Consider the following 12029-nt stretch of genomic DNA (forward strand, 5'->3'; position numbering starts at 1 on the left):
CTGAAAACAAGTACATGCATTTATTTATTTATTTATTTATTTATTTATTTATTTATTTTGTGGAACTGGGGTTTGAACTCAGGCCCTTGTGCTTGCCAGGGAAGAGCATAGTCCACTGAGCCATCTCCCAGGCCCATTTTTCTTGGTTAGTAGTTTTATTGTCAATAATTTCCATGTCATAAAACATATATGTGTTCATTTAATTATTTTAGTAAATTTACACATTAATAAATGATGACCACAATTCAGTTTCACTTGCTTCCCAAGTTTCTTGCTCCATTTTCAGTTTATTCTTAGTCCTATTTTGAAACATAAACCATGAAATTTTGCTTTCTATCTCTACAAATTCATCTTTTATAGAAATTTCTTATAAATGAAATATTCTGTCATTCTAGACAGTAAATGTAAATGATATATGTATAATCTTTTGTACTTGGACGATGAAATTGAGCTTCAAAACAGGTTAGTAGGACTATTACAATAGTTGATACATTCCATTTTGTTGTCTTTGCAGTGGATATTTAGATTCGAAGAGATAGTACATATAGTACTTATCTTTCTGTGACTGATTTATTTCAGTTAATGATGGTATCTATGTCTATCCACATTATCAACAAATGAGAAGATGGTATGGACTTCTTAGCTCTGAAGAATATTCATACATATACATATACATATATATATATATATATATATATATATATATATATGTATATATAGTAGTCAATGTTAAGATTTATAAAAAATATAGAGAAGGACACTTTGCCATAAGTTTCTCTCAGAATGCTTCCCCTTTACCTTGGAATCTTCTTATCCTATCATACTTGTCACTTTCTGAGCATTTGGAAATCACCTATCATGAGAGTCTCTAGTTGCCCTGTCCTGCCTGCCTTGGTATTCTTGAATCCGTTCGAAACATCTACTTCACATGGTCATTTTGAATTTGGGAAAGAACCAGAAATCACACGTTGCTTGATCTAGTATTGTAAATAAGGTCTTTGAGAACAAACTGTTAACAGCCTGCCTTTCTGTTGGATGGTCCTGAGCACCTGCATTCTTTGTATTTTTTGTGACAATTTGCAAAGATGTCCATGAAAGTGGACTTCCGGAATTGCTTGAAAAAAGGAGAGTGATGAACTAAATGTGTTTGTATTGAGCGGGGGTACTTTGAGAGGAATTAATAGCAAGTTGTCATTTATTTATTTATTTGATACAGGGTCTTGCTACCCAGTTCAGACTCGCTGTGACCCTCCTTTCTCAGCCTCCCAATGCTGGGATTACAGGTGTGCACCACCACGCCTGGTTCTGGGCTGCCATTGAGTGAAGTGCTGGTGATCGAACTCACTTGCCAGGCAGGCACTTAGACCACCGAGCTATCTCCCCAGCCCAATGTTCCTTTTACAGTAGGAATTTTTTTTAAGTTTAAAAAGGCATGGCATATTCTGATTTTAGTTAATATATACCATATTTCTTTTTTCTTTATATGGTCACCACTTGTAATTTTTGTGTGTGTGTTTTAAATATTCATCGTTCTTGCTTGACTGGGATAATATCACATGGTGTTTTTGATTTTCAGTTCTCTAGTAATTATTAACATTGAGTATGTTTTTATCAATTGACTATTAGCACATCTCCTCTTGAGAAGTATCTGCTTGCATCCATTTCCATTTTTAAATCAGATTCTTTATTTTTCTTTTTCAGTTTTAGAGTTTGTTACACTTATGAATATTGCCTTATTGTATGATGTACAGCTCACTAGTATTTCCTTCTTCCGCTCTGTAGATTGTCTCTTCATTCTGTTGAGTGTTTCCTTTGTTGTGCAGAAGTATTTTCAGCTTGATGTGAGTTCATTTGTTGTTGTTGTTGTTGGCTCTTTTTTTTTGCTTGTTTTGTGCTCTTGTACTGTCTTATCCAATTCTTGAAGCATTTTTCCATGTTTCTGTCTTTAACCTATTTTGAGTTGATTTCTGCAATGTGAGAGCACTACAGTTCCAGCATTAAAACAAAGTATCTTTTTAGCCATTTTTCAGTTGATGGTCATCTGGGTTATTTCCAAGATTTAACTATTAAAACATGCTGCTATAAAAATTCACGTATATCACTGTGGCGTAATGTGAAAGCACACTCTTAAAAATAGCATCTAAAAATGAAATAATTAGGAATTCATCTAAAGAAAAATGTAAAATATCTGTATGGTAAAATGTAATGTACCTTTAAGAAAGAAATTTGAACAGTATATCAGAAAATGAAAACATATTTCCTGCCCTAGGAAAAAACAGAGAAAATAACCATACTTGCCACTGCTTTCATCAGTGCCTTATTTTCATTATAGGGATCTTTCATCATATAAGTTGTGTTTATTTCTAGGTATTCTTCAGCAGATATTATAAATGGGTTTGATTTCTTTGGCCTATTTCAAATAGCTCAGTATTTGCATATAGCAAGGATCTAAATTTTTGTTAGGTTGAATTTAACTGTATGGTATTTTCCAATTTATTTAATATACTTTTGTTGATTTTTTTTACAGATTTTCATCGATTTGCTGAAGAGTTTTAGCTGTATTAATACATAAATTAAATAGAAATGGAAAAGTTATTCCTGACAGTCATTGCTTGATTTTTGTCCTTGCATTATTTTCTCTTGCTATTTCCACTCTTTCACTTAGCTGTTTTTTCTTTTTTTGTGGAATGTTTATCCTAAGCAATATACTAGTTTCTTGGGACTTTATTGGCACTGATAGTCTCATTATTATAATAGTTTCTTAGGACTTATTGGCATTGATGGTCCCATTATCTTTTTCTAGATTATCTTTGAAAATTTGTAAGTGCTTGTTATTTATTTATTTATTTTGCAGAACCAGGGTTCGAACTCAGGCCCTTGCACTTGCCAGGGAAGTGTTCATTCCACTGAGCCATCTCCCTGGCCCCTGCAAGTGCTTTTTTGATGGCTATAGATCTCTTGTGGTGTCCCTTGTCATAGGAAAAATATATTTCTTTATATATTTGGAAAAACTTGTGAAATACATAAATGAAGTTTGAAAGTTGTGTTTCTTTAGAATTGAAAGTATTTCATTTCAGACCTTTCTGCACTATCAGGTTTATGCAGTGGGGTGTGCTATAAATATACAAGATTTAGCTTAATCTGTTATCCATTTCCTTTCTCTCTAAAAGCTTTTAAGATTTTTGTCTCTAATGTGACATAGGCCAGTTTTATTCTGTTCATGTTATTTGGGATTCTATCTGAACTTATCTATGTATTTACTTCTTTGCTTATATTTTAGGAGTTTTCAGGCATTATTTTTGTAGGAAATTTAGTGCCAGTTGGGTAGTTTTCTGATTTTTCAATCATTCCAATTATTCAGAGTTTAGCTTTCTTTGCATTATGCAGAAAAGTGGTGGATTCAATTTTCCTATCCACTTATCTTTTTAGGTATCTTTGAGTAGTTGCTGTTTGAAGGCATCACTGTCTTCCAGTGCTAAAATTCCGTCTTCACATTGTTTGGTTCTGATGAGACTTTCAAAACAGATTTTGTTGTATTTTCTTCTTAAGTTTCCATTGTTTTTATTTGGCTTTGTGACAAGTTTGTGGAGGCATATAGTTTAAGGACTTTGCTACTACTATTAAGATGTTCTTAGGTGCTTTTCAATGAAATAGAGTGTAATCATTCCACAGCTGTAAGAGCTGACCACCTTGGTTAATTTGAGAGGGGAAGATGCAGTGTAGTTAGCCCAGCAACCAACATGGAAAGCTTTGACTAATAACTTAAAAGATCACACTCTTAGAAATCTGAGTAGATGCATTTTTCTGCTGTGGCCATGAGATCTAAAACCATCAATAGTTTTACATTTCCAATGTCTTAGTTGTAGAAGCATTGCAAATTTCTTTGAATTCCTTCATTCTGCATGGTAACAGAAGATCTAAGTTTTTTTAAAAAAAAAATTTATTTTTTTATGTGTGTGTGTGTGTGTGTGTGTGGCCAGCTCAGCCCACCAGGAGGTGGGGCTGGCTGGCATGTGGTGCTGGGGGATTGAACCGTGGTCCCTGTGCTTTGCTAAACTTGTTCTAAGTAGGTGCTTTAGACCACTGAGCCATCTCACCAGCCCCAGAAGATCTAAGTTTTATTCTCTGCTTCACCCTTTGTTTGAATCTCATGGATTGGGGTTATTTAAAATTTCTTGAATCACTTTGTTCATTTATGGGAACAAGCACCTTTTCAAAGTGGCACACACTGATCATCCTAGCAATCTGGGAGCCTAAGGCAAGAGGGACTCAAGTTGGAGACTAGCCTGTGCAATTTAGCAATTTAATAATATCCTGTTAATGAAAAATAAAATAAACATTATTGGTGATTTAGTTCAGTGTGAAGGAACTTGGTTCTGTCTTCAGTACATAGCCACCCATGGAAAACAGACTAATGATAAGATGCCTATACTCAGATTTTGTTTAAGTGTGCTCACATCAGAAACCCAATCCATCTCTATTCTTATATAGAATACGAAATACATAATTTATCACCCAAAGAACAAGGAACTCCAAGTTTGAATAATAATAAGTCCTGAGAGGAGTTGTTCCCCCAAAGCCTCATGTAAGTTATGGGGCAGACATTGCTGGAGGAGCAAAAAGTGGATTGAGGGGCAGGGAGAGAGAACCAGGGCAGGGCCAGAGGGGTGGGGCCAGAAAGGTGTGAACCTTTAAACTAGCTAACCTGTGCTTTCTCAGAGACTTGGAGAGAGTCATCCTGGACATGGCAGTGTCCTAGTCTCTCTTCCAGTGTCTTGAAACATCCAGTAATTGTGAGCTACTAAACCAGTCCTTCCCTTATTTTGAGTGCTGGATATATGTCCCAGCAGCAAGGGAAGAATAATTAAGATAGAATTTGATACAAGGAGTAGGGTCATTGCTCTGGCTAAATGTGACCATGTGGATTACCAGCTTCTGGAAACTTCTTATGGGAAGAGATAGGAAAAGTTTGGAGAAGCTATCTACTTGCAAAGAGCTGGAACTGCTTCAGCTGTTCTGTAGGGGATATTCTGGTCAGAGCTCATACCAGAAGATTGATAGAAATGCTGCCTATAAGATCAGGCTAGGGAGGTTTCTCCTGGGAAGGACTGCATTGGTTGTTGGCTTCTGGATCACTTGTGTTTTGGCTTGGCAGAAAGTTTGTCTGAATTTTGCCCATGTCCAGAGACTTTGCCTGTGACTGAGATTATGCATGGTGGACTGATTAATCTTTAAAAGGAAGTCTCAAAGCAGTCAAATATTGGGGCAGTGGCATGGTTATTGTTGACGGTCTTAGTCAGATTTATGTTGAGAATGAAAAGAGCCCATCAGAATGATCTAAATTATTGTGAGTTTGGCCAGAAAGAAAGCTCCAATTGAACTATGGAATGCAAAGTTAGAGCTGAGATCTCCATTGCACAGGAGGAACAGAAAATATAAAAGATGTTCTGAAGGCATCACAGGAGGTGGCAGGTTCTCACCCTTTGCAACCTCAGAATCACAAGGGCGAGGGACTTTGCTTTGGGGAGAGAGCAGCAAAGCCACATGTTCCAGAATAGAGGCAGCAGCCACACAGATTACAGAGTGGCATTAGCGTAGAGAATATGTTCCTCAGATTCAGGGTCAGAGTACTCAGAGATCCAGGCACTTGACCCCTGTAACTAAGAGAGGAAAGCCTGGCTACTGCTCCAGCTGGCAGCAGACCTTGGCATCATCCACGTGGTGTTGGTTTTAGGTGCATGAAGAATTCAGGAGTTCTGAGGTTAAGAAGGTTTCCACCTCAAATTCAAAAGAAAGCCTGGGAGGCCAGCAGTGTGCTCCTGGGACAGCCGTGTGTAAAGCTGTAAGTGAGAGACCTATTCAGTGGAAACCCCAGAAGTTTGGAAAAGCCAGGAATATGGAACATCTAAGGGAAACTGCAAGGAGGGAGCGAAGACAGCCTAAGAGAGAAGCCATGGGAACTACCACCAAGAGTGCTATAACGGTGGAGTCATATAGAGATCAAAATTTGTCTCAGATTGCTTTGCCTGTTCCACATGGAACTACAGGACTTAATCTTTTCCCTGTTGGATTTTGGACTTGTTTTGGCCCAAAGGTTTCTAACCTTCTGTGTATACCTTTTGGAATGGCAGTGTTTATCTTGTGCCTTTGAATGTTGGATGTATTTAACTTTTTATTTGTACAGGGGCTCATAGTTGAAAGCTTATGTTGGATCTTGGAAGAGACTTGGAACTTGGACTTTTCAGCAATGATGAAACTGTTGGGACATTGGTAACTCTTAAATCTGGACTAAAATGCCTTCTGGATAAAGGAATGTGCATGAAACTTTGGGGGTCCAGGGGCAGAACGTTATGGTTTGTGCCTAGTTGTCTCCCCAAAGCCTCATCCAAGTTATGGGGCAGACTTGCCTGGAGGAGCAAAGAGTAGCTTGAGGGATGGGGCTAGACGACCAGCGTGCGGCCTGGGGAGTGGGGACAGAGGGGTGTGAACCTTTAAATTAGATAGCCTGTGCTTTCTTAGAGATGTGTAGAGGGTCATCTTGGACAGGGCACTGCCCCAGCCTCTCATCCAGTGTCTTGAAACATCCAGTAACTGTGAGCTAAATAAACCTTTCCTTCTCTTATTTTGAGTGTTAGGTATTTGTCTTAGCAACAAGAGAAGACTAACTAAGACACCAAGCAAACAATAGTTGTTTGAGGAAACAATCAGCTTTCTATGATTTTTCATGAAGTATGGCCAGTCTCGATAACATTTGACTTTATCTCTTAAGTATGAATGCTGGATGTACTCCAAGAAGATAAACATATGTTGAAAGTAGGTATCAAGAGGTGGAAATATGGCACCCACCCTCATAATTATTCTACTGAGCCATCTCCCTGGCCCCACCCTCATAATATAAATGTCTTTGGATAAACCATGGGCTGCCTAATTGTTAATTAATTTTCCAGGTATGAGTGAATATATCAACAAGACAATTTTGAATCACTCTTATAAGCTTCTGACAGGCTCATCTAAGTTTCTAAACTTCATTTTTTTTCTTTTTCTTTCTTTTTTTTCTGGAACTGGGGATTGAACTCAGGCCCTTGCACTTTTCAGGGACATTTATCTTTTCTAAGCCTTCTAACTTCCATGTCTGTGGAAAAAATCCAAGCACAATCAACTGAGGAATAGAAAAAATGTAGTACATTTTTACACTGGAGTACTACTCATCTTTTATAGATAAATGGATGCAATTAGAAACCAGAATCATAAATGAAATAAATTAGACCTACATATGTAAACATCATCTTGTCTCAGTAATGTAAGAACCTGAAAGAGTAAATAAAATCTCAAAGGTACAGTAAATATTATGAAAGGGAAAGAACAAGTTTCAAAGGAAAGGAACAAGTTGGATGAGAGAAAGGAGGAAAACAATGGAAGGAGGGAAGAAATTATGTATATTCATAAAATAGCTTAGATAATTGCAACACTGAGTTTTACTGATCTGTTGAAAAGAACAGTTAATGCTTATTTTTATTCTCTTTATCTTTTATTTATTTACCAAGATTTTTACCAATTTCTCATGCTTATATCTAGTAACATGGACAACTAACCTGAAGACAACAATATGCACTATAACAACCACTACTGAATTCAAAGGGAAAGTAAAAGAAAGAAATTAATTCAGATGCTGGCCCATCCAACTGACTCTAAGACCTCACTCATTGAAAGACACTATTTAGGACAGAGGTTTTCAGTATACTTTTGCCCCATTATCTACATAAGTCTTTAAGGGAATGTTTAACTCTGTTAGGAACATTTACTTGAGACTATTAATCACACTATATTCAGTTTAGTTTCATTTCTTATGTTTTAATAATCCAAATACTCTGTAGTCTTTTTTATTTCTGCTGGAATCCAGACCATTTCCTGGCCTGGGTCAGTGACCCCTTGTCTTACCAGTGCACTCTGAAGGCTGAACTTAGAGTGTGCCACTTTTTAGTTAAGTGAGCTCAACGGAAAATAAACCAACCTGATTTTCTTTATAAATGACTCCAGTATTGTGATTCTCTTTCGCTAGAGACCCCACAGATCCTCCTGGTGAATGGGAGCCATCGCTGTGTGGGAAGAGTGGAGATTCTTCACCAGGGCTCTTGGGTCACCATCTGCGATGACAGCTGGAGTATGAGTGAAGCCCACGTGGTATGCAGACAGATTGGCTGTGGAGTGGCCATCTCTGCCACACTCAATGGTTACTTTGGGTCCAGACCAGAGTCCACCCATCTGAATAACCCAGGCTGCACAGGAGAGGAGAGCCATGTGTGGCGGTGCCCATTCTGGAGCTGGAAGCAGCACAACTGCACCTACTGGCCTGCTGCGGGAGTCATCTTCTCAGGTATGGTCTGTCATTAATCCATCAGAGGAGTGGAGAATGCCATGAATATACACACATGATCTTGGTCATAGGAGATGGGTGACTCAGAGGTCCATCCATAAAGCACAAATACTTACCTGGCAGGTGAGGATGGTCTTCACTTGCTTCACTGCCATTAAGCCTCAAGAGTTCTTTCCCACATCTGTGGTCTTATCTGGCAAGCTAGTTCACGCTAGTATCTTTCCAATTAAAATCAAATCTTTCATAATTTTGTTTCTGTAGTTTATCTATAATTCACAACATCTGTAAGTGACCATGCACACTCTCTTTGTACAACTAGATTTTTACAGGAAGAGCAGATAAGTTATATTGCATATTTCTTTAAGTATAACAACAGGAAGCACTGTTGAACTCTAATAAGGTGTGCAGCCATAGGCACAGGGTTAAACAAGCACAAGGGAATTTATGGATTCTTGAACATTTCCAAATCTCTTTTTTGGACACAGACATGAGTTACAATGGCCAAAGATATGTAAATGAAAGCATCTGAAACATACGTTCTTCTTCAATCAACATGAGAAATGTTTCCCTGTACATTTTTCTTTCAAAATAATGTGCAGAAATTTATTATCTGTGATTATACCACTTCTCTACATTTTTCTAACATCAGGTATACCTTATTTCTAATGGCTTTCTAATAAGAAAAATGCATTTGGGAGTTTATGGCCTAAGAAGTTCTCTTTGATTTTCTCACTACAAGATTTAAAGCATCTCACAAAGAAATATGATCATTTTAGTTTGTTTGTTTGAAAACAAAAACAGCACACACTGATCTTCTTGGTACGTTATAATATTTAAAAGATTGTTTTCATTTTGAAAAAGGCAATATGGAAATGAGTTTTTAATATCATCTTTAAACACCTGTCTCCACACAATCAAACTGAACAGAAAGTTCAGATGTACCTCCTGTGAAGCCCTCTCTCTCCCTCGTTTTCATCACTTCCAAATCTGCCATTATCTTTGCCAATCTCTGGGCCTCCAGGGACCACAATATTTTGTTCTTGCTGTGCTTTGATGAGAAAGTCACTATTTCCACTTCACTTTCAAAAGTGACAGAATACAGGTTACTTTGGTCCAAGGAGTGAATAAATGTGGATCTTTAATAAAATTCCTGAACGATATAATTATTACAAGACATTGAGAATATTGGTGATGTAAGGGAGCAAGGAGGTCTCAGATGTGAAGGAAAAACAGAGTGTTTTTTACCAGACAATTCAAAGGCAAGGTACATCAGCTTTTAAAAAAAAGCTCCTTTTACACATTTCCTGTAGAACATATAAGTTTCTGCCACTTTAATGGCATGTTCCAAAGAAAGCTTTTGTTGAAATTTGCCAAAGTCACCTACAGATTTTAATTACAAATCTCCAAGATCCCTTGGCCACAGAAAGATGTTTCTTGTCTTGGTTTTGTAGGCATATTTCTTTCTTGTCTGAATTAACCTTGTCTTTCTTTCTCACTTTCTCTCTTTCTTTCATTTCTTTCTTTTAAATGTATTTGGTACAGAGTCTCACTATGTAGTTCGAGATCATGGTGATTCTTTTATTTTCAGCCTTCGAGGTGCTAGGATTAGAAGTATGTGTCACCATGCCCCATCTCAGTGGCCAGCTCAGTGTGCCCAGGGATGTGGCCTGCACAGGATGTGGCGCTAGGGATCAAACTCCAGTACCTGTGCTTGTCTAAGCAGGCACTTATTCTGTTGAGCTATGTAGCCAGACCTGTAACATTGTATTTGAATCTTGTCATTTATGATGTAAATATATGACCTTATTTCTCATAGATTCTAATATTTAGAATTTTTGATGCATTTAACTTTTGCTTTGTGAGTCAGTTGGAGTTTCTGTGGTATTTGGTATAATGTAGTCATTCTATTCTATACTTATTAGTTCTTGGTAAATTCCATATATAGAAATCATATATATATATATATATATATATATAGAGAGAGAGAGAGAGAGAGAGAGAGAGAGAGAGAGAGATACACAGAAAGACAGAGATGGAGACAGACAGATAGAGACAGAGAGACAGAGAGACAGAGAGGGCCAGAAGGACTGATTTCCATTGAAATGACAAAGAGCTAGGTGGCCATTAGTATAACCTAGGGGCTGGGAATTTAGCTCAGCAGCATAATTTCTGCCTGGCCAGTGTGAAGTCCTAAGCTTGATTCACTGTACAAAACTAATTAATGTAATTCACATTTTAGTCTAAAAACTTTGGGGAGAAAATGGGAGTACATTCAGGAAACAAGTTCTTTATAATATCCATACTGGGAAGAAACAGGTACCATCATCTTTTAATGTGCATTCAAGGACATAACAAGAATTACAGGTCTGGCCAAACAGCTCAGCAGATTAAAGTGCCTGCAAGCAGGTGCAGGGACCAGATGTTTTATCCCCGGGCCTGCCATGCTGATCCCACCCCCGGGGCACACTGAGACAGCAATTGAGACTGGGTGTGGTGGCACACACCTATAATCCCAGCTCTTGGGAGGCTGTAAACCGGCAGATCACTACAAGTCCAATTCAGTAGTGAGACTCTGAACACCCTGTAGACCCTTCCCTGAAAATACAAAAAAAAAAAAAAAAATTACAGAATTATATAAGAAATTAACAAAAGCAGAGGGTGAGACAGAAATCAGGTCTTACATGGATGTGGCACTTGATGGTGGTGTTGTAGAATGCCTAATGTACAGCTGGACCTAGGTAGAAACTAGAGAAGACAGGGAAGCTGTGGCTACATCCACAGAAAAAGGCACAGCCATTCTATGTTCTGCTCTGCCTGCCAGTGGGGACCATGGTCACTACTGTTACTGTCCCTGCCTAGCATTATGTTTAGTGAAGAGATCTTCAAAGGTATAGGACTGTAGATAATGTGTAGGTGTACTTCTACTTCCCAAGTAATGTATTTTATCAACATTGTATTCTTTCTTTCTTTCTTTCTTTCTTTCTTTCTTTCTTTCTTTCTTTCTTTCTTTCTTTTATTTATTTTTCCAGGGATTGAACTCAGGCCCTTGGGCTTGCCAGGCATGTGCTTATTCAACTGAGTTATCTCCCCAGCCCAAACATTCTATTCTTATTATATATATATATTTTTTAAATAAAGGTTATTGGACCATAATGTTGACATTACCATCTTTGTCAAAAATCAGTGCAAAGCTTCTAATGATATCATATTTACTTGCTTATTTATTTATTTTATTTTTTTAACATTTATTTATTGTGTGTGTGTGTGTGTGTGTGTGTGGCCAGCTCAGCCCACCAGGGGGCGCGGCTGGCTGGCATGTGGTGCTGGGGGATCAAACCGCGGTCCCTGTGCTTTGCCAAGCTTGTTCCAAGTAGGTGCTTTAGACCACTGAGCCATCTCTCCAGCCCCTAAATATTTTTTTTGCTTATTTATTTTTGTTCATTATGAAACAGTTTCAAAATAGATTAGTATGACAGTTACAATAATTAATACATTGCATATTGTCTTCATAGCAGTTATTCAGAGGACAAGATGTAGACATAATATCTCATCTAAATAATATTAGTACAAATCTTCTCAATGAACTAAGAGAAAGTAGCTATATATCTATCCTATCTTATGTATACACACACATATATATATATATTTCCGCAAA

The 12029-nt window shown here is 37.6% G+C and overlaps 1 pseudogene; it reads left to right on the top strand.

Annotated features, from left to right (window-relative positions):
- The first annotated feature begins 8192 nt into the window (after nucleotides 1–8192).
- LOC101585321 overlaps nucleotides 8193–12029 on the top strand; it is a 60980-nt pseudogene continuing 57143 nt past the window's right edge.

Source organism: Octodon degus, unplaced genomic scaffold, assembly GCF_000260255.1.
Source record: "Octodon degus isolate 3935 unplaced genomic scaffold, OctDeg1.0 scaffold00292, whole genome shotgun sequence".
NCBI classification, from domain to species: domain Eukaryota; kingdom Metazoa; phylum Chordata; class Mammalia; order Rodentia; family Octodontidae; genus Octodon; species Octodon degus.